Below are 26,389 nucleotides of genomic sequence, written 5' to 3'. Positions count from 1 at the left end.
TGCAATCCCACCACATATGGTAAAATGTACCTTCCCCTTCTTTATATCTCCAACAGTTCTTTTGTTCTGTTTTATACATTTTTGCCAATTTTACTGGTGTGGTATACCACCTATAAATCATTTTCATACACTTCTCTTTCAACAATATGCAGTCTGTGAGTTTCAAATTGACTCTCCACAACCTTATGCAATCCTCAAATTGTATATTATGACCTATGTCCTGTGCCCACTTAATCATTACAGATTTAACTTCTTCATCTTTAATTTCCCATTCTAACAGTATATTATACGCCTTCTTTAATAGTTTAGAATTGTCGTCTATAATATCTTTTGGAATTTGGAAACTGTGTAAGTAAATCCTCTCTTGATGTTCATCTTGTTGCTCAACAGCCCCACGTTGGCTCCAATACTGTTGGCACTCAGTACCTGCATTTGCTATTAGAAGGAGTGGTGACAGATATTAAAATTGTAGCTTAGGACCAGTTTGCACTGGAAACTCATTTGAACCAGTTCCTTGGTGTAGGGTAGCCTTCAGCCAGCTGTTACTACTTACTACAGCCAGCTGAAGTCTTCTGCGTCTTTGCTACAGTGCTCTTGTTTCTCTTCTCTGCTACTTGAAGCCCCATACTTAAGAGGTTGAGATTGTGCCACCCTCCTTAGATGATGGGTGTTGGCAAGGTCAGTGCTATTGAGAGGCTCAGTATGGGGCCTTCTGGCTAGCTGTAGCACCTATTGGTAGCTGTAATAGTCAGCTGGAGACTTTTGTACATGCAGAGGCAGGTTCACAAACTTCCTTGCTAACCAGCTGTTAGGATGTATAAAATTGGCACAAGGAAAGGATGAGACTTGAGTGGAATCAGTACAAATAACCCTGAAAACTATCTTCCATTTCCAGCATTGAACTGGAAGAATAGACCCCTGTTAGAACATTCTGTTGGTGTGTCGTAGTCGTGTGAAATCAGAAAGATCCCCCATCAAATGCCCTATGTGCCGCTTGTGATAATGTCCTACAACTTCTTCAAATCTGTGTTTTTGTGCACGTGTTTGCTAAAACAGCGTTTCTAACTCCACTGAAAAATACAGGAACTGATATAATTGCAGGTATTACACTGCTGAAATATCAGCCTTTATTACTTTATTGCATGCTAGAATTCACTGCTATAAAATGGGTCTTCATAAAAGCTATATGAAGGGAGGAGGAGCAGGAGAATATATAGAGAAAGGAGAATGGAGTCATATATTTGGGGATATACCTTTTTTTGGCAGGGGGAAGCCCCACACTATATCAGAGATAGGCTTTGTGGTCGGAATAAATGTGAAGCCAAGGTCCTTAGAGAGGATCGCTCTGAAAAGAAATGAAAAATGCATAAAACTTTGTTTAATTTATGGAATTTATATGCTGCTGACCAGTAAGTATAAAGTTCTGTTCCCTTGGTCCTCACTATCACTCATGTATTACTTGTCAGTAAATGTGGTGCACTCAGAACTTAACAGCTACGGCAATATTTCTGTTCCCACTGCAGCTTTACTACACCCATGAAACCCTGTAATCTTTAAATTCCCTCACTGTTAACATCTGCTGAAACATTATTGGTCCCAGCATAGCCAAGCTGCTCTGAAATTACATTTAGCAAAGTAGTTAATGCTAACAGTATAATTTTAGAAGCAACCATGTTTAAAAAAGGCTTTATAACTGGTGTGGCAACTGCATTTCCTTCAGATTGTATGCCTTTTTCCTGCTTCTGGTTTACACCATTATCTCATTTGTATGCCACTAGCCTTGCTTACAGAAGAATTTTCTGGTATTTATTTATTTTTAGATCAATATAGTCTCATTCTTTCCCTTTTCTTTGCATGTGTGTCTGTCTGCTCAAATCCGCTGGACTATTTAAAATACCTGCCCCATTTGTGTGTGTGTGTGTGTGTGTGTGTGTGTGTGTGTATGTGTGTGTACCAAAAAGATTTCCACCACAGGATCAGATTATGTAAGTTTTTAGAAGGTTGAGGTTGGAAATTAATCAGGTTTTAATAAGATGAATATATTTTGTCATCCAGCCAGGGTGTCTTGCATGTTTGAAATTCAAATTGTCTTGCATATGAACAAAATAAGCAGGTTACCGCACTGTCACTCTTAACAAGGGTACATTTGTGTGCCATTATAAAGGAATGGCTGCACAGAGAACATTCAGCCTAAACTATCCAAGTGCTAACTATTATAAAGCACAACAAGGAAAGCATTCTTTAGATTTCCCTGTGTTGCTCTAAAACTACAACCTAAATTCACTGTGGTTTAATATGCCTCATTATCCATCAAGTACTGACTGGCCTTGGCTGGATTTGGATGTAACACTAAAACATATTTTAATACTATGAGAATGAGCCTTGGGCTTATGCGCTTCCCACTTCCTTCTGCTGTGAGGAAATTGGAAGTATTCATTTAAATTATCAGCTAACTACAGTTTATTGTGGCATCCAAAGTGGGACAAACATGGGATAGATTTTTTTTAAGGCCAGTAACAACTGTGGTTTCTGACACTGTGCATAAAACATTGCAATTCCCAGTTTGGACAAAACAACAAAGTGCAGTTAATTGAAAATAGAAGTGAGTATCGGTGCTTTCATTCTACAAATAATTTCAACCATGGTTTGCATTCTGTAGCCTTCGCAGATGCCCACAGTTCAGTTTAAGCCCGGGGAAGACAGGGTCCTCTAGTATAGCTGAAGTTCAGAGGGTATAGACATGGAAGATGCCTCAGAGTCCTCCATAAGCAACTTGTGGTTCTCTGAAGAACAGGATATAAGTACAAGAAAGAAACAAATACAGTCAAGCCTATGACTACCAGATTTAATCTCTTGATAATTATTCAGCCCAGACACTGAGGTCCAGCGCCGAGGGTCTTCCGGCAGTTCCCTCACTGCGAGAAGCCAAGTTACAGGGAACCAGGCAGAGGGCCTTCTCGGTAGTGGCATCCACCCTGTGGAACACCCTCCCACTAGATGTCAAAGAGAAAAACAACTACCAGACTTTTAGAAGACATCTGAAGGCAGCTCTGTTTAGGGAAGCTTTTAATGTTTGACAGATTATTATATTTTAATATTTTGTTGGAAGCTGCCAGAGTGGCTGGGGAAACCTAGTCAGATGGGCGGGGTATAAATAATAAATTATTATTATTATTATTATTATTATTATTATTAATTCAATATAACATACTAGAGTTTGTACCTATAGTAAACAGAAAGACCAGCCATGTAGTTCAACCATTATAACACCTTAAGAATGTTTATCTTTATTACTTATCTTTTCATAAGAATATATGTCAAGTTAACTATCTCAAATAAATCTTACCAATGCCTGAATCATGAACAGCAGTAAATGACATCTGTGCCAGATGGCAGTCAGCATTCATGCTTGTTTCCACTTTGGCTTGTATCTCTTTCCACATCTTGCTTTAGTCTTTGTTAATTTGCATTGCAAAAATGGCAGTGCCTGTGTAGGTTGTAGCCACCTGAAAGGATTGTTAGGTTAGTTAACCATTGTTACAAAGCAGCCCATGTTGGATTATAACCTATGATTACTCAAAGTTCTCCATCTTGCCTGCCTCTGCTGTCTTGTAGAGTACTCCCAGAGAAACGTGACGTTAATGGGAATGCAGGAATGTCGTTCTTTTCTTATTGTTGATAATCCCTGTCTTATGGGCTTTGGTCTAACTGGTACAATAAAACGTTATAGAGGAGAATTACTAAAGCTGATGTATTGCCACATATAAATTATTAGTTTCAGTAGTACAAAGCCATGCCCACCAAAGACTCAAGAAATGTAATATATCTGCACACACAAAAAGACAGACAGACACACATAGATGAATCAAATTTCTAGCTCAGTAAATCTGATAACCAAAACTAGGATTATTGTTGTTGTTAACTCAATGTGTTGTTCTCTCTTCAATATTAGGTCCCAGGGCAGGTTACAACAATTTAAAACTTAATATTAAAAATAGTTAAAGCAAATTAGTCACAATCAGGTGAGCTGTGAAAACACATATCTTAGGTGTTGAAAGCAAGGGTACAGAGGTATAGTTACCGGTAGTTATAGTACAACGGAAAATATATAATGAAGGTGACAGACATATCTTTTGGGAGAGGTAATTCTTCAGCCTAGGAGCTGCTGCAGAGAACAACCTCTCTCGGATTGCTTCACCCAACTTCTGAGGGTGGTGAAATTACCAAGAGGATCATCTCTGCTGTTTTTAACACTTGAGAGGGTTTGTAAGGAAGGCAGTTGTCTGTCAGATTATGGTAGATGAGGGCTATAGTCCTATAAACAGTTATATGGAGTAAGCACCATTGAATGCAAAACTTTTTTCTGAATAGATTGCACTGCTGTAGTTTGCTGATGCTAACATTTTTTATTTGGAGGACTGGAACTCCAAAACGTAGTGAGGTGATATGAAAAATCTGTGTGGAAGTATATCCTAGTGATATTTACTCAATTCTAGATGGAAATGTGATAGAAGGAATGAACAGGGGTCAAAAAATGTTGAACAAAGGGTGTACAAAGTAGCAATTGGCAAGGTGGGGCAGGACAAGGGTACTTCTCTGACCTCCCATCCCCACAATTGCGGTTTACTTGGGGGGGGGGATGCAGCAGTGAGATTGGGCAATGAAAACACACCTGTATTCAAAATTATCAATGGAGAAACAAACCTGCTTTCCCAAAAGACTGGACTTTTTGTGATAATGAAAGCAATGTGGAGATGCAATGGGAAGTGTGGGGTAACACTTGCTTTGATACAATGTTGTCTTGCTTCCCCGCAAACAAATTGGAGTGGCTGCTCATTAAATTACCTGTGTGAATGCTCAGTAAACAGGTTGTCTGGAAGTACCCAGGAAATACCAGTTGTTGGAGAGAGTAGGCTCTTGCCTTCAAGTTCTGCTTAGTGGCTTTTTGGAACTTTCAGGTTGACTACTGGGGAAACCAGGATGTTGAATAGATGGACTCTGGGCCGGGCCAGTCCTACCATTTGGTAGAGTGAGGCATCTGCCTCAGCCAGCAGCTTTGGGGTTTCACAAAATGGCAGCAAACAGTTAGTTATTTAATTTGTTCTTATTGTATTTTTACTGCCAGAGAAGAGGTGCTTATGTGATTTTTCTGCCTCAGGTGTTTTAGCAACATCTTCCAAAACTGGTTTCAAGAGAAATTTGAGAATATGAGAAATGTAGCAAGGAAAATAAGAAGGAGGAAAGAGAATGAGGTGGTGAGGCAATGTGGGAACCAGGAGGGGATGTGATATTTAACAGAAACAGAACAAAGGTATTAATCAATTTGTGCGAGTCCACAGGTTTTTGTAGTTTTCCTAACCAACAGTCCTGATTAGCAGATTCTAGCAGATGCCAGCAGGGAAATTATCCTCCTCCCCTACCACAAAACATGAGCCGTTTACAGTAGTACACTTTTTCCCTTAAGTTCTTTAAAAAAAAAAAAATACAATGCAATCATTTTCTGAAATAGCTTTAGAGATAATTAGAGCTTGCTGACAGATGTCATACCCGTATTTATCATTAATACTAAAAATAATGCTTAGCTTCTATAAAGTACTTTAGCACATCATCATCCCCCCCCCCGTAATGTGTTGAATAAACATTTGCAAATGATTCCATTAGTTCCTGATTATTATAATTATGAGTGGACAGTAATGGCGAATATATGCCCAATCCTTTCTTTTCCTCCATCCCTGCCCCATCATTCTCTCATTCATTATATATATAAACACACTCCCACAGTTAGGCTTTTTACAATCAAGCGGTGTATAAATTTTATGAAATAATTTCCACAGTTGCTTTTTTTAGACAGACAGCAGAACTCCTCCTCCTTTCAAAAGATTTCATCCCTTGGCCACGGGCTTTAACACACCACTAAAAGATCCACTGCCTATCTCATTGCTTAATTATAACGTGGCCGTGGACCACAAGGAAGAGCTCTTGGCTCTCATAAGTCACACTGGAGTGCTCTGTGTTAAGAAGGCTTAAATGGAACTACTGAAGATTTTCTCCTGGTGCAGGAAATCCACCAAAAGCTTAAAGCCAGTATTACTGCCTTTATAGTGTTTTTGTTCTCCTTTCATACAAAGATAAGATAGCATATAAACCTCGGGGCAGCCAAGGGCAGAGTTTCGGTTGTCCCAAACCATTGTCTGATTTGTTGGTTAGATTTACTTAATAATTCTTTACAAGCATTACGATAAGCTTTAGTTATTGACTGTGCCATAAATAAAGCCCCACTGGATAATGTGCTGTAATAAAAAGTGGAGGAAAAATGGTGGCTCACAGAACAGGTGTGTGTGTCGGAATACAGTCTTGCTGCTGAATGCAGTCTGAGGGGGAAAGGGGCACAGCACCCTTACAGGTGGACATTCCTAGAAATTATTGGAAGCCCAGAAAAAGGGAGCGAGCACTACGGCTGCACTGTTCAGCCACATAACTATTGAAAAGTCAGCAGTACTCAGCACAGGTTGTCGACATCATCTGCCTGTGGTGCATTGGACACCACTGGCCATTCAACAATCACATGCTCTGATGGCACTGATGTAGCTAATCCTCAGCCACTACTCCACAGGGGTAGCCAAGCACCATGTCATGATGCCCCACAAGCCACCACTATACTGTAAAACCACATACTGTTGTTTTAGCATTAATCTGGCCAGTTGATTTGTTACTTCATGGCTATTGTACTCTTTTTCTTACTTTTCTGACTGCATCCATGTGAAACTCCTTTGCAGTATCCTGTTTTATCAGAGTGTATTGTTCCCCAGCCTGATCAAGGAACAGGGCTCACCATTTGTAACCCTGAAAATTAACCAGCATCTGTGCAAATCAGGTGTTCAGAATGGAGGCTTGGTTGAGTGCCCTCTCCCTGTGAAATAGTTGACTGGTCTGATGGCAAGTTAGGGCTGTGCATACACAAGTGTGTATCACGTTCTTGAAACAAATACATGTTTCTGGTTGCATGTATCCTACAGATGTGTATCCTACAGATGAAGCCATAGTATCAGCCATAGTTGTGGATCTCTGCTGCATGTATGCATTTTGGGCAGTGCACATGCGTTGGTCAACAACACATAGAACCTAAAGTGGCCTTAAGTCTCAAAAAGTCACATGGTTCCAGTAGCTTATATTTTAAAGAAGCGTATTTCACGAGTGTTGTGAAAAACCTTTGAGACTAGGCAAATCTAATGGGGGGGGGAGCACATTCAGAATAGTGTGTTAAGCGTCTGAAACCTCTGGTTCATTGTCATTCATTGCTGTTGAACGAAATGAAACAAGGAAGAGAAACCAAGGGTTCTGCAAAGTTTTTTTTCCTTAGAAAAAATACACACACACAAAAATTGAATTTAAAATTGCAGAGACATATTGTAACAGCTTTAAGACACTCCTGGGCATGTTTTAATGGTCCATTAATATACACCTCAGGCGGCTGAATGTGTGCGGCTGCACATCCACGACGGGTATTAATGAACCACTAAAACATGCCCCGCCGTGTGCTGGTGCTGTGTGGCAATGCTGCATTATCAGTAAGGAATAAAAAGTAAGTTAAAAATACTCTTCGAAACGCCACTGATTTTAAAGAAATCCTGATGAATTGCCTTTATGTCTCTGTGCATACGCATGCGAGTGAAGTGGATTGCTCAGATATTGAAATAAGTCCTCTCTCTTTAATAAAGAAATAAGCCAATGGCAGGAAACTATTATTCTGTCTGTTATGCCCAAGCATGCTGCAAACTATTCCACCCCAAAGGAGTTCAAGCCTTGTTGAGGGTTTCTGTCAATGCACTATCGACAGATAGGCAAAATGTCGGAAAAACCGAGAGGAAGAGAAATGAGTGGAAGTCAGGCAGGAGAAACAGGAGGCGAGATTCTTATTCTAGATCAGACTAGACCCAGGGTGAAGTAGCTACCTCCCAGCCTCTGTTACTCCCATCTGTAAAATGGCAGTAATAAGAACATGAACATGCCAAACTGCCCCATTGTGCTAAATAACAACATATATAAAAACTTTATAAATAATTAAAAAATGCTGTGTTTTTGTTTTAACTATTTTTGGGGGTGATTTTATCCACTATGTTTATCTTGTGAACCACTCTGATAAATAAAAAAAGTTACAGGACAACAGAAACACCAGACATCTAGAAGGAAAGAACCACATTAGCTACTTGACTCTAACTTACAAAAGAGACCTTTATCTCAGGTCTTGGAAGATTAGGTCTATTCTGTGACCCATTGTCTCATTCACGAGTAAAAATTTCCCTTATATTAGGGAATGCCCTTCCATCTGCCATATGTGAAGCAACAACCACTAAGATTCTTCAGACATCTTGTAAAGATGTTTTCCCAGACTTACACGTAACTCATTAGATAGGACAATGTTTTATGTATTTGATTCCCCTAAATTCTGTTGTTGTTTTTTAAAAAATATGTTTTTATATTTCTGGGGGTTTGGCTTTAGGCTGTACTTTTGATAATTTTGTTGGTTGTTAAGTGCTCTATAAACGCTTTAAAACAAATAAATAAAATGCATAAAAAATTAAACCAAGTTCTATCTTGCTCGCAGAATTGCAAAGCTAGCTTTCATAATGCCATTGTTAGGAAAATGCAGCTAGTAATTAATTGCTCTTGCGCCTTTGAGAGAGGCCACTGTTTTTGACTAGCCCCCTCCAGGCCAGTCCATCAAAGTGTGTGTGCAATTGCATCCAGCTACAGAATGGGTGGCGCTGTGGGTTAAACCACAGAGCCTAGGACTTGCCGATCAGAAGGTTGGCGGTTCGAATCCCCGTGATGGGGTGAGCTCCCGTTGCTCGGTCCCTGCTCCTGCCAATCTAGCAGTTTGAAAGCATGTCAAAGTGCAAGTAGATAAATAGGTACCACTCCGGCGGGAAGGTAAATGGCATTTCCGTGTGCTGCTCTGGTTCGCCAGAAGCGGCTTAGTCATGCTGGCCACATGACCTGGAAGCTGTACCCCAGCTCCCTTCGCCAATAAAGCGAGATGAGCGACGCAACCCCAGAGTTGGCCACGACTGGACCTAATGGTCAGGGGTCCCTTTACCTTTACCTTACAGAAGACAAGGATTGTTTAAGTACAAGTGATTCCATAGGAAACAAAGGGGAGACTTAGGTACATTTGGCCACTTGTCTGTAGGCATTGTGTGTATTGATTAGAGAATGAAAATTGGAAGCTGGCCAATATTGCCCAATGGACAAATCTCCAATTTTGCTCTCTGGGGCCAGTCCTACTGTTAGGCAGAGGAAACAACTAATTTGAGGTATCATGAAAAGGCAACAAATTGATAGTTACCTAATTTATTACTGCATTTCATGTTTTAATTGTTGTCAAAAGGGAGAAGAGTTGCTTGTGGGATTTTCTGCCTCAGGTGTCAAAATACATTGTCTGGCTTTGGGCACTAAGAACTTTGACTTGTTGTGGGTGGTGATAACATTATTTGCAGCTCAACCTCAGGCAGCAAACTGCCTTGAACTGGCATGGGTGTCTCTGCTGCTGAGCAAAGTCAGTGATTAATGAACAGCTACTGGAATGAAAACGCTGCTCTATCAGGAACTAGCGGACAGCTACCCCCCCCCCCCCGGATTTGAAGAAGGGACAGGAAAGGGAGGAGTGATGCAATGAGAAAACTGTAATAATAATAGAGGGGGAGAGAGGGTGATATAAACTCCATTTGGCCAAACCTCCCTCACTTAATGCTTCTCTAGTGGAGTAATAAGATACCTTCAGCGTTATAAATAGTAGCACAGATGTTGACAGAAAAATGCTCCCTTAATTACCATACAACTGCTTTACTTGAGTGAACCGTTTAAAGCGGCCTCCAAAGGAAGCTCACTCAAGCAATTCCGCAGATTACAGCTAATGAACAATATTTCCTCACTCCTATTTAGTGCTCATTAAAATGTAAAAGTCTTTCATTTTCAACAGGCACACAATAAATAATTTCTCCCCCTTCTCTCTAGTCTGAGGAACAAGGCTAAAGGAAGGAGGGAAAGAGGTTACAAAGTGGGATTGGGAGCTGAGGGGCCAGATATGTGCACTGGAAAGCAGTGATCCATTAATTGAGGACTCCTCCCCACCCTTAATGTTGTTGCAGTGCTGGAGATGTGGCCTGTCTGAGATTCAAGTGTGCAGGCAGTTCACAAAGCATGACTGGATAGTTAAGAGCAGGGGTCAACAAACTTTTTCAGCAAGGGCCGGTCCACTGTCCCTTAGACCTTGTGGGGGGCTGGACTATATTTTTTTTTGGGGGGGTGATGCTAGAGCACCACGAGCCCAGGTGGCTGCTTACCTGTGTCTTGCAAGCGGCAGGGGCTACAGGCGGCGGTGGAGGGATGATGAGCGGTGTGCGAAAGGGCTCTGGATACGGGCTGCTTAAAATGGCAGCTGCTCGAGCGCTGCTGCTGCTGGCACCCCAACAAAGCCCAGCCCCCTTCCTCCTCTAGGCAGGGCAGGGACAAGCCAGGAAGAGGGAGGGAGGAGGTGCTGCTGCTGCCGCCGCCGCCGCCGGGAGAGGGAGAGGGAGGGAGAGGGAAAGAATGCGTACGCTGGCGATCCATGAGGCGATTCCTGGACCGTCTGCAGGCCGGATCCAGAAGGCAATTGGGCCTGATCCAGCCCGCAGACCTTAGTTTGCCTACCCATGGTTTAGAGGGTATTCCATGTCCAGTGACTGGGGTTGCCATGTCGTCTTTTTCTGGGGTAAAATTTCTGTCCAGGTGGATTTTTTAAATTTGCCAAAATGTCTCTGGCTATACTATCAGGATGAGACATAGGCATAACTGGTGGTTGAATATTTGCTTTCCTCCTCTCTTCTGACATCCCCTCAGCAATATAGCACAGCTTCTATAGCCTACATATAGGAGGGGTATTTAAAATGAGAGTCGTCATAGCGCCCTGAAGACTATATTCAAGGCTGTTCCCATCCACCCTCTTCACATAATTCTTAAAACAATTCTGTGAGGCAGAGGTTAGGCAGAGAAAACATGGCTGGTTCAAGACTCTCCAGTGAACATGGTGGCCAAGTAGCAATTTGAATCTAGTTTCCCTTCCACTCCTCCAAGTTCCAGCCCATCAACCCCTCACCCTTAAACGGCATTCACTCTGTAATCTACTACATATTTTGGAAAGTTGTTTGTTTTATGAATGTATCTGGACTCTGCTTACAGTAGCCAAATTTCCCTCCCCTCAGTGCCTTGTACTTGCACATCTCAAGTGGAATACTGCAGGGAAGCCACAATTTCAATGCATGGTGTAATTGGTTTGAGCAAGGGAAATGACTATATGATATTTGTAGGTCTACCACCCTAAAATCCATTTTTAGATGAAGGTGTTGTTTATATTTTTAGGAATAAGTAAATAAATAATGCAAGGGAAAAGATTTGCAGAGAGATGTATACATTTGAATGTTAGCATTGCCAGATTTCCAGCTGGTCTCTGTAGTGTCGGTTCACTTGTGCTGGTTATTAGTGAGTGATCATGCTCCTTTCTATCCTGTGGAAAAGTCACCTGCTGATCACTGCTTTTAAGGCACAGGAACAGGTCATGCCTGTTTGTTTTAACTAGGTTGACCCTAGTTAACATTGTGGTGATTGATTAACCATTTTAACTACTTAAAAAAAAAAGTTGCAATCATATGCTCATTTACTTCAGAGTAAATCCAACTAAACTCACTGGAGCTTATTTCCAATTAAAGACGCATAGGATCAGATAGCAGATATGTAACGTTGAATATGTGTTCACTATTTAAGTAGACCCTGAAAGAATTGGCAAGGAAAAATACTTGAAACAAGTGCGGGGAGCTACAAACAGGTTCTACAAATCAGGAACTAATAGATTGGCCTGCTCTTATGCAGCCTGATAAGCAGATCTTAGGAAGTGAAGATTTTCAGAGCATGGAGGCAAACATGTCGAGAGCTTCAGATCAAACTGCTCTTAAAAGAAGAGCTAGGATGACTGGATGAGAAGTTGGCAATCCTCATTGCACAAAAAATTATGGATGCTCCCATCCCTCTGTTTCCCCCCCCCCTCACTTTGTGCCTTTCCCAGCTGCTTTCCCTTCCTTTAGCCATTTTCTCACATTGTAAGAAAAATAAACGCCAGCACTGAGTCTATATTGCTTATTATTACATTTACACCTCACCTTTTCTCCAAGGTGCTCAAAGTGGCGTGCACCCAACTCCCACTTTCCATTTCACCCTCACAGCAACCCTGCAAGGTAGGGTAGACTGAAATAGTGACTGGCCCAGGGTCGCCCAGTAAGTTTCGTGACTGAGTAGGTGTTTGAACCTGGACCAGGTCTCCCAGGTCCTAGTCTGGCACTCTAACCACTACACCAAACTGGCTAAAGAGCTGCACACTCTTGCTTCATAGGCCAGTTCTATAACATTCCCCTTTGCTGAAGCGAATTCAGTGTGTGGGGGGTTTGTTTTTAGTTCCCTCTAATTCCTTCCTCATCTAAACAAGGCAAATCTGGTACTGCTTATTTGCTGTGTGGCATTACAGTACTGGTGTTTTCACCAGGCTGTACTTGCCTTTTAACTAAGGTCATTTGGAAATGGTCTTCAACACCCAGCTCCTTTGCTTTTTAATGCTTGCCAATTTAGCGTTGTATTCAAAGTGATTAATTAGTTTGTGGTGAAGGTTTATTAGGTAATCTTTCTGTCAATCAACATTCAGTGTGATCTCAGTGCTGAGCAGAGAGCATCAAGTGATTTTATGAAGATGGGGGAAATGATGTTTTCGTTGCATACAAAAACGGAGACACATGCAGCGGTGGAGGGCTGGGGCGTGCAAAATCGCATGAAAGGCTCAGAAAGGATTTTCCTCCTTTAGAATCAGGAGAAAAGGAACATTTGTTTTCTGTTTGTATTAATTTGACCTTCCACAAGATTTTATCCATCCGATTCTCAATTGGTTTTTACTTTGTACACAAACAGACGAATTCTAACTATAGAAAGCCAGAGTAATTAGGCCAACGTAATTTACCGTACTCCAGTGGAAGGTACCCCTATTCCAGACTTCATTCAGGACTTTCTGGGAGGGGCTACTGCTGGCTGACCTGGTAGGAGAGTGAGGGCCTAGGTTTTGAGGATTGGGCCCTAGGTAACATGACCAAGGTGTACATAAGTCTCTCTCTTTCCACCCCCACCCTGCCCCCAGAACACCCCTTTGGGGGACTTAATCCTCTGTAAATTACACAAACCTAAATTCCACTGGCTCAGCCTTGATGAAAGACTTATGTCAGTGAATCCCCCTGCTCAAAAAAACAACAAAACTTATTTCATGTGAGACTTTCCACTTTTGAATTTTCTTATAAACCAGATTGACTAGTGATACTAGGAAATGATAATGATAATAATAATAAGGAATAATTTTATTATTTATATGGTGCCCAACTGACTGGTTACTGTGAGTGGCTTCCAACAAATTGAAACACAGTGATACACCAAACATTAAAAACTTCCCTATACAGGGCTGCCTTCCGTTATCTTCTAAAAGTCAGATACCTTCTGCTGTGACTCTGCTTGTTTGTTGTTTGATAATCTGGAGCTATCGATTTGTAGGCACCAGTAGTGCATCTGTTCTCCTACTGTGTTGCACTCTGGTCTAAAGGAGAAAAGTGGGGAGGGATGGTCCTATCTTTGGACATCCTTGGGTGTTCTTCTAGGCAAGCAAAATCCCTGCATGAAGCAAAGAGGCATGTCATTAGAGAAGGGTTCTTGCTTAGCCATTTTCTGACATTCTACTTTTTTCTATGTGGTGAGTTCTGAATACACACCAACACAAGAGCATTCAGTCAAGCAGTCTCCCGCCTACAGGATGGCCCAGACTCTATGTAAGCCCCAGACTGTAAACTCATAGGGTGGGTGCATGTAAAGGACAAAACAGAAAAGGGCAGGGAACAGAAATCATCAGATCCAAATGTGTGAGTGTATTCCATAAATGCTGCCCCTATATTCATGCTTATTCATGTAAAACAAGCTCCAATGCCCAGTGATATGGGTTGTAATGTTTTCTGTTTTTATTGGAACAATGAATAGATACCAACTGCAAACAAATATTAGGCAAGCATGGCAGTTCAAAGTGTTCAGCTTTTGGCTGTTTACTAAATACAATTAAAACACACAGGCTATTTTAGACCACATCAGAGATTTTCTGTTGCATACCACTCTATGCAAATTGCATAGGAAAATTTCCCAAATATTTTCCGATACACATTTTTTCAGGAAAATCACTTCACTGCCAGTGCATTTAAATGCATATATAGCAGAAATTAACTGGTGATTGTTTTCATCTTCATTCTTGCTAAATTTCTGCCTGCCATGCATAGCAGCCTTGCCAAAAGGGGAAAATATCAGCAGCTTTAGGTATTTACAGTTAGATGACTATTACATTTACCTTTACAAAAGCTTTGCAATAAAAGAAGTGAGTTAACCCAGTGAGACACACATGCAGCTTCTAACACTGAATGGGCTTATTACCAGAGCAGGAAAAAGCAGGGAAAATATAGAACTAACAGTCTTATTGCTCATGTGTATTAAGACCAGGACTGATAAAAGCAAATACATTTTCCTTTTTGGATTCCTTCATAAAGATGTACCACAGACAGCATGTTGTCCCTGGGTAGGCAGGAGATGTTGCTACTCCTTGCATGCCTGTAGTAGATAGATGGTACTTATGGCAATCTAACTGCAACATCCTGCCTGAATATGAACAACAGATTTGTCAGTGTGTGACAGGCTGACAGCCCAGCTCCCAGCTGCTTGTCCACTGTTGTTAAATCAGTACCTTGTCTAAGTGTTCACCAAAGAGGCAATCTGCTTCCTCCATTCGTACAGGCAGGTTGCCAGTTAAAAACAAGTAATGGCTTTAGGCTGCAGTGCCATAATGCATTGAAAAGATGCAATCTAAACCTTTGTGTGCTCCTTAGGCAACACATAGCAGCACTGGAAGTTCAAACTTTTTTTTTTCAAAACAACAAAGACAAGTCTAAATGGAATCAATGAAAGGCAACCATGAGAATTTAAAATCAGTGATTTAACTAATCGAGGAGAGAAAGTACAGTTTGATTTGGAATTGGGAAAAGAGCCATATCTAATGTCAGTAAAGGATAAATTGCATTCTTTGTGAAATGATCATTGTGTATAAAAATTAGTTCTAGTCTGGAATGTGGCATGCTAAGCTTAAACTGGAAAAAAATGTAAAATACAAAGTGGATCATGCAGTTACATTAAATTTGGGTTGACACAAAATTACTTGCTGTTTTCTGTGAACATTTTTTTTTACAATGACATAAAGCACTTCTTTTTTCTGATGCCTTTTGGCAATCCTTGCATAAATGTTCGCTCATTTCTTGAAATTGCTTTCACTTTCAGTGTTGCTCATTTGCCTTCAGTGATGCCAGTCTGAAGCCAAATCTGATTGGCCATGATCATATTTCCTAATGCCCAGTGATGTCATTATGTCAGACATAGCAATATAACATTCTTTTGTTCTCTGATTAGGTGGGATCACTCCTGTGCTGAATTTAGGGAAATCAATGGGTGTGGACAAGGGGGTGGACTTTGGTATTTCGAATTTCAGCAGCGCCCTGTCTGAGGCCAAAATTTGGCACCCCAGCACTTCTCATCTGCTCAATTCACTATTTCATAGCTGCGACGCCCTGCAGCGCCCCCTAGGCTTAGTGCCCACTGCAGCAGAATCAGTTGTGCTGCCCTAAATCTGGTGGGCAAGCAGCAGCTAGTGGAGAAATCAATACTGATGAATACTCAAAGGGAACAAAAATGGAATGATCATGCAAAGTTTTACAGGAAATTCAGTACTTTCACAATTAAAGTGGGATTTCTATTCCATGCTTTAACAAGTTTTGATCCAAAAATCTCCAGTGCAGCTTTTTAAAAAATGTTCTCTCTCTTTGGCCTCAAATGCCTTTAAAATTCAGAATGGAAGCATTGCTGAAACTATGCTCACAATATATTGGGAAAATATAAGTATACAAACCAGTCTCAAAATGTGAGATGCTACTAAAATTTGTTAGACAAGACCCATTGTGGCAGAACTCCATACGTGGCTGTAGCATGTCAGTCAAAGGCAGCCACAAAGCAGCCCTTGACATAATGATCAATTATTGGAGAACCAAGAAGGATTTACACCATAGATTGCAACATCTCATTCTTAGCAGTTATGGTCCATTGAGTCATAAATAAGATATATTTAAGAGTCCCTAAGTACACATTTTTACAACAGATCCTGTTGGCTCAGGAGGAGCCACTAAAAGCTATTGAACTAATAATCACCACAGTCTTCATTCAGGTTCACTGTAGATTGTAGGATTTACCACGGCGTTAACAGGTATCCTGGTATTAGCTCTGTGTTCAGTTAGATGGGCATGGCTTAGCTTTCAGATTTGCATCTCCATCATCATTGGAACACTATAAAATACTCTATTGTGCTACAAGAGATTTTTCGAAGTCTGCAATGTAGCATCGGAGAAAGAAGAAGAAGAAGAAGAAGAAGAAGAAGAAGAAGAAGAAGAGGAGTTTGGATTTGATATCCCGCCTTTCACTCCCTTTAAGGAGTCTCAAAGCGGCTAACATTCTCCTTTCCCTTTCTCCCCCACAACAAACACTCTGTGAGGTGAGTAGGGCTGAGAGACTTCAAAGAAGTGTGACTGGCCCAAGGTCACCCAGCAGCTGCATGTGGAGGAGTGGAGACTCGAACCCGGTTCCCCAGATTACGAGACTACCACTCTTAACCACTACACCACACTGGCTCTCGCTGGATTTTCTCGCTGAATGGTAAAGATGGCCCTCTCTTTTCTAATAAATTTTCAGCTGCTATTAATAATAACAACTATAAAGTCTGAACTTAAGTAACTCACACTCTTCCTTGCCCCAGATACTACAACAATACATTCAGTATTTAAAGTTTCCTTCAAAGCTCTGTTTGTTAACAAAGTGATTTACTCAAATGAAATTCATAAGGCTTCTATGCAATATTTTGCAATAAAAAAAAATCTGTTGAAGTTTTCCACAGAAAGAGAACAACTAAAATGAGCATGAGGCTGGAGATGCAGCATCTCTTTACTTACGTTTCGATGTAGGGAATAATTTGGCCATTCACTGTAATTAGGTGTTTGCCTTAGAATCAATGTGAATTAAAATTGATTTTGTGTTGTACTTAATTTGTACAATTTAGACCTCCAAATTGTTTCTTTTTAGCCTTTTCTTTCTCTCCACCACCACTCTGGAAATTCCTGGCTTCTGTCCTCCTTCAGCATTTTGATGTAAAGTTCTGAACAGCTGGCTACTTTTCTTGTTGCTTGGAAGTTTTATCTACTGAGCTGCTACAGCTGTCTCTGAGTCTACAGCTTGCCACTGAGTTATCCCTGTATTTGCTGTGTAAGGCAGGCATATGTGGAACAGCCAATAGTGTAACGGAAGAGAAACACAAGAAACCCACTTCTGGCACTTTTCCCAGGCCATTTCTAGTGTTCTTGCTAGCATGTAGAACAGGCATCTTTCTGTTTTAAAAATTCCAGCCTTCTAGGTAGGAGAGGCACTGAGACTAGGAATAAAAATCTGGAGGGTCCAAGCACAGGGTCCAAAAGGTTACTGGGTTTTCATACATAAACACTGCCAGACCCGACAGAGCAATTGCATGGGCCAGTTGGCAATTGTCATGATGGGTCAAGAACAGGGATAGGGAACCTGCAGGCTTTCAGATGCTGTTGGATCCAACTCCCATCAGCCCCAGTCATCATGGCCAGTAGTTAGGGATGCTGGGAGCTGAGCCTGGCAACTTATGGAAGGCTACAGGTTCCCCACTTCAGGTCAAGAAGATCCTAATAGGCTTCAGTTATGGGTGTACATGTGGCAGCCCATCAGTGTGCAAATGGTACTCCTCTTGCATAGCAGTTTCCAAATGGTTGGGCAACTCTGCACATAGAAAGCAATTTTACGTGTGGCGCTTTCCCTCCATTGAAATGATTATGGGAGCTCTTGTTACCAGCGAGATATTGGTGTGTGGTGGACTAGAACATTCCTCTCTGACCTGATGCATTCAAAACATTGTTGGACCAGAACTTCCATTATTCCTGACCATTGGCCATGCTGGTTGGGATTTTTGGGAAATGGAACTCAGAACTTCTGGAGGGTACGGGGTTGGGGAAAGCATGCGTATTACCCCTCCCCCCCAAAAAAAATGTATGTTCAGAATTCTTATCCATTTTAGTGGATTGCAATCTACAACTGTGTAACCACTTGGAAGCAAGCCCCATTGAACCCAATGAAATTTCTAAGTAGACATATATAGGATTGTACTCTTAGTTACTGAATGGTTTCACGACACTGTAGTGGAGAAAGCATAATACACAAATATAATATTAAAAGCAAAAAATTGTTCCTGAAATGGTATTTATACCAGATGAAACTCTGATTCACTAAATAACAACTTGCTGGACCGATAATAGTATAATAAGAAATAGGAATATTTTTTTCTTCTGTTTTTCTTCTCAGAAATCCTTTTTATTTTTAAGCAGATAATTTTACTTATAGCTTTACAGCAACCCAGATTTAGAGATAATTTCCTGTGAGCTTGATATTATGAATCCTATTTAAGTATGCTTAAGATCTCTCACTTAGAGTTAAGTGGCAGAAGAAAAGGCAAAATTGTCTTTGCAGATGTTGAGAAGAAATTCATTGCAGGCAATCATCGTTTAATATCCAGTGCTGACTTTTTGAACAAGTGCTTTCGCTAAATGATAAATCAAATGAGTTGGCACTAACAATAATCTCTTAGAATATGAATGAGAAAAGCAAAAATATTAAAACAATAGAAACATTAACACACAAAACCCAGCCATTAGGAAAGGAATGGCATTGGGAAAATTAGCTGTTTCTTTTAGTGCATCTTTCTGCAACAATGCCTGGAGCACACACATTCTTAGTGGGATTCTTAGCATGCGCATTCATGCATGTAAATGAGTGTTGTCTGTACAACTCCCCAACTGGCCAACCCAATCCAATAGGTAGGGCTATGTGCACTGCTTAGGGGTTCATTTTTTAAATATCTACTAATTAAGTTAGCCAGGATTGGATTCATTGCTTGCCCCTGCCCTTCTATACTAAGCAAATGATTGGTGGGGTTTCAGCATTGCTGTTGTTTTTCATAAAACAACAACAACATACATTTGTTTTCTAGCCCATATCCAAAAACCTAGTAGCACTCATTTTGAGAATCCCACTCTTAAGAGCAACTTGCCTTGCTGACAAATCACGTTTCCCCTGGTGCAAGAGACAGCAATGTGTGTCCCCAAATGGAGGGTGGGATTGTTGGGTGTCCAACAGGGATTAGTGCACATTTCTCTGAGCTGGAATGTGCATAGACTTGCACATATGTGGGCCCCTAGTCAGATTTATATGTTGGATCCAGAACTCTCCATGTTAGGTCTGGCTGGGGCTGATGGGAGTTGTAGTCCTAAACATCTGGAGAGCACCATGTTGACTATCCCAGTCTACGCTGGTGGGCAGTGGCCCAACAAGGTTTCAGGCTCGGGTGTCTCCTAGCCACATCTGAAAATGCCAGGGTTTGAACCCGTACACTGGCATGGGTATTGACAGGATGTGTGTGTGTTTGTGCAGGAGGAAAGAAAAAAACTGAAGCAGGGAGCAGGCTAACTTCTCAAAAATGAGAACAGTGCCTGGACATCGTGTCTCAAATGTCAGGTTTTACAAATGCTAGAATTATTTTTTTTAAAAAAAGAAAGAAAGCTGGGAATCTGGGGATTATGGTTCATCTGAGGAAGGATTCCCTCTTCCATTAGGATGCCCATGCACACTGCATTGGCTTCTCAATCTGGCTTTCAGACCATGTAAAACTCTCTCTCTCTCTCTCTCTCTCTCTCTCTCTCTCTCTCTCAAAATGGAACAGCCCTGCTGAATCATCTCAAGGATCCCTCTAGTACATTTCATGTACTGGCTAGCCTGTGGTTTGTAACCTACCATCTGGCATACAACGAGATAGATGTCCTTCTGTTGGGTCAGGTGGATTGGCTAAGGTCTGAACAAAACTGGCCTCCCAAAATCTTCTCTCCAAATTGCAGGAGGTGAAATTTGGGTAGTTAGGTAGATTCACCAGATATTCTCTGGTGGGATGTGGGCAGAGTTCTCCAAAAGTTTTTAGATGGTTGAAAAACAAAACTCACAGGAAATTTCTCAGAGAATTCCTTTCCAATGAATTTTGATTAGTTGTGCCAAACATTCTTCCACTTAGTGACACAGTTTGTGTGTTCACTAAATATTCTCTCTGTGTGTTTGTACATGTGTGTGGAAAAGAGTCGGAAAAAGAAAAAAAAACACAGATTTGTCACGTAATGTTCAAAGCTTTTATTTAGAAGCCCCCAAAACACCTTGCTCTGAGAAGGGCTTCTCCTATTCTTCTTCCTCCTTAAATTTATTTACACTCTGCCTTTGCGCCTGGGTGCATGGCGCTTTCTCAGTGCCTAGGCAAGCTAGCAGGGAAGTGGAGGTAGGCAACTAAACGGATGGGAACTGAGCTTATTCCAAGCTGTCCCCACACACCATCACCCAGCCACTGTGATTACGGGGCCTCCAGCTAATGCCAGTTGAAATAGGATTCATCTACCAATCCCGTCAGCTTCTGTACATGGTATTGGAGAAGTGTATCACTTTGTCCTTAATCTCAGGCAGCAAGCTTTTTGGGACCAGCCCTTCTTTCACTGAATAATAATGCAAATAATCTACTTGCCACCATGTGGTAGTTTTCCCCAGAAAGAGGAAATGAGCCTAGACAACAGCATGGAGGTGTTAAACTCACTGCACTGTTTCCTGTATGTGACAGTATAGTCTAGGCCAGGCCTCAAGTAAAGCCATGTATTGATTTGGTTGTCCAATTCAGGAGGGGGAGCAAGGTTACCTCATTAGCTACACACCGCTTTGGATAAAAGATTTAAAATGATACCAGTCATTTATAATATTCACCTGCATCAACCTCAGGCTTATTATAACTATAATCTAACCTGTAATACCTGACCTAAAACTGTAAATCTTTAAGTGATTACATGGTCAGAGAAGTTCAGGCAGATATAATTTAATCATTTCAGAGCAGATTTAGCTGTAGGCTGGTTGCTTAGGCTGCTGGCACCTAGTCATATTTATGACACATTTAAATAAGAATAGCCAAAAAATGAATCAGACTTGACTTTGATGCAGGTAAGCATTTAGCAACTGCCTAATTGTATTTATCCGTGACAGAATCACAATAGAATGTCTTTATTAGATCTCAGTTCCAGAACATGGTGTACTTCTGCATCTCTCCTGGACCCTGAGCAGACCTGCAGGAATGCTGATGAATTTTGTTGCCGCTAGAGTTTAGAATAATAATAAAACATACTTAATCTGATCTGGATTTTGCTGAACATGCTCTAAAATAAACCAAATGTGGGGCCATGCTTAATTCAGATGGTCTAAAAAGAATAATGCAGGAAGTACCTTGACCCTGTCCTCTGGTTCCACATTTCACGAAAATGACTTTTCTCGTTGCAGTTGCTGTCTTGGGTTTCTTTGAGAGGAAGGGTGGGATGTAAATTTAATAATAAATAAAAAAGAAAGGTTTTACTTTATTTTATTTTATTGAAGATTCTTATATTTGTTAAGATTTCTTCTATTTTATATGTTAAGATTCTAATGCGTTCCATTAAAAATGACTCCAAAGCAGTTTCTATACAATAATTCAAAAATATTAGCAAAATATAAGATTCAGTTAAAACATCAGCAATAGGCCAACAACAAAAGTTAAAAGGATAAAGTTAATATGATGCAGATAGAGACTAATTCTGACAATCCAAAAGACTGATAAAACCAGAAAGGCATGTGACAGGATCCTATCAATGTTGTGGCATTTTGTGCCCTTTAAGCACATGATAGGGAGCGCCACATCTGGGGTGCCACTACAGATAAGGCCCTACAAGTCTCTCCACATGTTGGTGAGACAATGAGCAGAGTCCCTCTCCCAGCCACAGAGCATGACCTGGCTGATGTGGAGAAATGTAGTGCAGATTCCGCTGGACAGGTGTTACCTGTCAATGCACGGAAGTGACAGTCCTCTTGTGGCTGCATTCTGTACTAACGTTTCCAGACTGTCTTCAAGGGCAGCTCAATGTAGAGTGCCTTACAGTAGTCTAAATGGAAAGTGATCAAAGCATGCAAAATTTTACTGGAGAGCACAGTAGCTGTTTTTCCTGCTGTGAAGAATAACAATTGTGCAATGTGGTTTAGAGATCCCTAGGCTAATATAGCTCAGGTGGTAAAGTATGTGACTCTTAATCTCAGGGTCATGGGTTCGAGCCCCACAGTGGGCAAAATATTATTGCATTTCAGGGGGTTGGACTAAATGACTTTTATGGTTCCTTTCAACTCTCAGTGAAGTATACTTTGTGAGGTGTTCATTTGTTTTTTTTAAAGTGTGGTGACATTTTTGCTGGTGCCATCTATCACCACTCCCCCTCCTTCCGTTGACAAGGTGCTCCTCCATGGGCTTCTGGTGGGGCTGGGCACCACAAAAACACACACATGTAAACCTGCCGTTTTGTGAGAGTCTGGTATGTCAGAAAACATGTATCTCAAAAACACTAGCCATGTTGGCTGTGCTTTACCTTCACAGCTGGAGGCAGCCAGGCTGCCAAATACCAGTTGCTGGAACACAGGAGGAGAGACTGTTATTGTGCTTATCTTCTGTTTGCTGGTTGGCCTGGCTATACTGGCTGCCAATTAGTTTCCACTGTCTGAGACACTTCCTTGAGGCTCGGAGGGTGGCAACTCGAGAACTCAAGGCCTATTCAGTGGTGGCTCCCAGTTTGTGGAATGCTCTCCCCAGGGAGGCTAATCTGGCACCTTCATTACATATCTTTAAGTGCCAGGCAAAAACATTTCTCTATAATCAGGCCTTTGGCTGATCAAACATTCTATGGCCTTTTACTTGCGTTTGTGGGAGAGAGGTTATTGGGTTTGGGTTTTTTTTGTTTTTTACTGTGTATTTAGTGTTTTCATTTTGTATGTTTATGTTGTGAACCGCCCTGTGATCTTCAGATGAAGTGTGATATTGTACAAACGTAATACATAAAAAATAAAATCATAATAATAACAATAGAGGGAAAAGCCACCATCTCCAGCATGGATGCTGTCTGGGAGCAATAGGAGCTGTTGTCCCAGGACAGACCATGAAGACTATCTAGTGCGTGACAAATCAACTAAGAGCCAGCATAGAATTATTTTGAATCCCATTGCGGTGACCCCTTATTTTATATTATTTCACTCTCACACAATATTTGTGAGACATCCATCATCCAGTAAGCTTTGTGATAAAACAGAAACTTAGACGTGGGTCTAGTCGCAACTCTAAAGAAATAGAACTATTAATGCTGGCAACATTGGGTCTCTGAAGGATAGATTCTACGTTTGTAAAGTGATGCTTGTCAGTTAAGAAAATACTTATTTGAAAAGGCTTGTGAGTAACGTTAGTGCCGATGTGTATTATTTAACCACATGCAATGGTCACCATCCACTGGAGATTCGTTTCAGCAACTGCATGCCCAACTATTTATATTCCTTTAAAGCGGGCATGTGCAGATGTTCCTGGTGGATGGTGCTCCTTATTTATCACCAACAGAAGAGACAGCCCAATATTTCATCTGATGAGCTATTATGGCTTTAGTGAACCATTCTTAACCAGAAGCCTTTAACACTGTCTGGGGTTGTCTTTAATGCTTTTCACACATTTTCTGAGTTTTAGCATCTGACTTAAGTCTTCTGTTCAAAAGACTGGGCATAAAAACTGGTATAATGGAACCACTATTATTTTTTTTATCACCACCGCCTTTGTTATTGGAGATCTAATGACAACAGCTCTGTCTGCATCTCAAGTGCCCAACTTGCGGAGGGGACAGAGGCTCTTTCTGTGAGCCTTTAATGTCAAATGTTGAGCTGCTTCCAGAAATAATGCACTTTTAGCAATGGTAAGCCCGATATTTTTAAGAGGGCCACTGGAACATTATTGCTTAAAACATTATTTTAGGAAACTGGGAGAGGGTGGGTGGAATCCCTACTCCCCCCCCATCCCCTTTGTTTTAAATACCTTCCTTGTTACAAATTTGCTAGTTATGAAAAAGAGTGAGGAAAAATGCTATTTGCTTTTGGTAATCGGATTCAGTGGCATCTAATCCTATATCGTATTTATGGCTGTGCTAGCTATTCAAAATTAAAATGAACCTTTCATCCATGTGTATCATAAATGGGCATTTATCAGGATTATATGATTTTGCAATCCATCTGAATATGTAACCGGAATTTGTTTTCTTTCCGTTTCACTATGTAATTACCATGCGACAATAACAAAAGTGACATGTTTGAAGAACAGATAAAATGCTGTAAATTGGCCAGTAATGGTGATATTTCCTCATCTTCTGAAAAACCCATTTATTCTCTCTCTCGACAAATCAAGGCATTGTCAGCCCGCACTCATCTTGTGGCCGGAGGGGCCCTACCAATTTCTAGATGTAAGTGAATACTGGAATGCAGATGAGGCCTACTAACTAAGGCTTTCAACTCAGGCAGCTGGTCTTAGCTTGCCTCAATTTCTAAATCATCCATAATGGGGCCAGGACCTCCGAAGCACTAAAAAGAGCGAGCTGACATGCTGGACAAACTGTTAATTTTTTTTCCTGAAGAAGCTGCTATATTGCACATCTGTCACTGCTATGCAGACAATTACTCACAGAGTGGGAAAAAATCTGCTGCTTGTTTCTAGTGTAGTTGTTAACTGACATAATGGCGAAATACAATGGTTTAGGAGAGGCATAGAGAGGGTTTCCCTCCTCCCTTTTAAAAAATTCTCCTCAGTTGTTGCTTTTTCCATTTTGAATGCTTCTGTATTCTGGAACATTCCACATATGTAAAAGCCCAACACCAAGGCTTTAAACAATAGTCACAGAGCTGTTTAAAAATGTTTGGGGTTATCAACCTCAGCTTTCCCTCTCTAAACATTCACATCATGCAATAGTCATTATTGGCGGTTTTTAAAATAACTGTATAATTTTTGAAAGGCACTTCCACATACAAAGCTTTGAAATTCCAATTGACTGAGGGTATTTACTGTAAAAGACATATTTTGTCAATAATCTCCTTAATTTGAGATAACTGCTAAATCTTTATTACATAAGTAGATATTTTTATTGTACTTAAAAATAGGTTGGTATTTAAAAATTGAACAGGGTAGTAAATAATCTAGCCATGTTATTCCTCCACCCCGCCCACATAGCTAATGGGGAGAGATTAGGGTTTGAATAGTCCTTTACTCATGGGAGAAATGAATTTATAGGAGATAATATGGCAATTTGAATGTGGGATAACTGGAGGATCTTCCATTCAGTTGTTCATTGATTTCAACAGCAAGGAAGGTGGGCAAGAACTGATGGTGCCAAGAGATGGGGAGAATCCCCTGTTCCTGATCTGTCCCCGAAGTTAATCACAAGGAAATGGGCTAAAAGGCCAGAAACACTGGAAAGATGTGCTATATTCATTGGTAGGGAAATGAGTCAAAACATTCCAATTGCAAGCCAAAGCAAAGCACTCTAAAGAAATCATGCACACTCTGAGTTTCATTGAAGCTTTTATTATAAGCATCCTGACTGGGACACCCAAGTTAAAATAACCACTCAGTTCTAATGCCTCCCCCCCCCCCGAAAAAACCCCTACTTCACAGGGTTATGGGATAACTTCACAGGGATAACTTTGTATGTTTCTCTGAGCTCTCAGTGGAGAAAGGGAAGATAAAAATGTAATGGTGTATAACATCTATGTGTGATGTCTGCACGTTCGTTTTACAATTAAAAATTAGAACATTGTGCAGCTGGAAGCAAAGCCCTGCCTGACAAAAGCCAGCACAGCTGTAAAGGTCTTGCTCCATTTGGACTGAAATCAGAATTTCACGCTGGTTCTCATTCTGAGTTAAGTGGGAAGTTAAAGTGCCTAATGCCGCCGCCGATGTGTTATCAGTTAGGTACAGTGGGGGTATTTCACAGATATGGGAAAACTGTCCCCCCCAGTGTTGTTGGACTGCATCTCCCATTGGCCATCCCTAATCATTGGCCACTCTGGCTGGAACTGAGAGGAAATGGATTCAAGCGAAAACTGGAGGGCTACAAGTTACCCACCCCTGCTTTTAAGGGAAGGGTGTTGGACAAAGGTGGGCAGCCAGATGTTGTTGGAGTAGAATGACACCATCCTTGACCAATGACCATGTTAGCTTGAGGCTTGTGGG

General features: G+C 41.0%; 2 long non-coding RNA genes across 5 annotated transcripts in view; one reads left to right on the top strand and one right to left on the bottom strand.

Moving 5' to 3' along the window:
• LOC309339649 overlaps nucleotides 1-26,389 on the top strand; it is a 67,929-nt gene that overhangs the window by 5,794 nt on the left and 35,746 nt on the right. The gene's annotated exons all lie outside the window — the stretch shown is intronic.
• LOC309339650 lies at nucleotides 574-25,640 on the bottom strand. 4 transcript variants are annotated; one of them, XR_014155498.1, is made up of 6 exons: nucleotides 24,846-25,640; nucleotides 22,152-22,253; nucleotides 21,565-21,634; nucleotides 13,561-13,734; nucleotides 3,347-3,506; nucleotides 574-1,345 (listed from the first exon to the last, which is right to left on the bottom strand). It is a non-coding gene; the product is annotated as an uncharacterized lncRNA (long non-coding RNA). The 4 variants fall into 4 exon arrangements; XR_014155499.1 differs by lacking the exon at nucleotides 22,152-22,253; XR_014155501.1 differs by lacking the exon at nucleotides 24,846-25,640 and having other exon boundaries at nucleotides 22,152-24,083.

This window comes from Podarcis erhardii (assembly GCF_964252035.2).
Source record: "Podarcis erhardii genome assembly, chromosome: 3".
NCBI lineage: Eukaryota > Metazoa > Chordata > Lepidosauria > Squamata > Lacertidae > Podarcis > Podarcis erhardii.
Note: the sequence above shows the minus strand (reverse complement) of the source record. Positions and strands in the feature narration are given on the sequence as shown.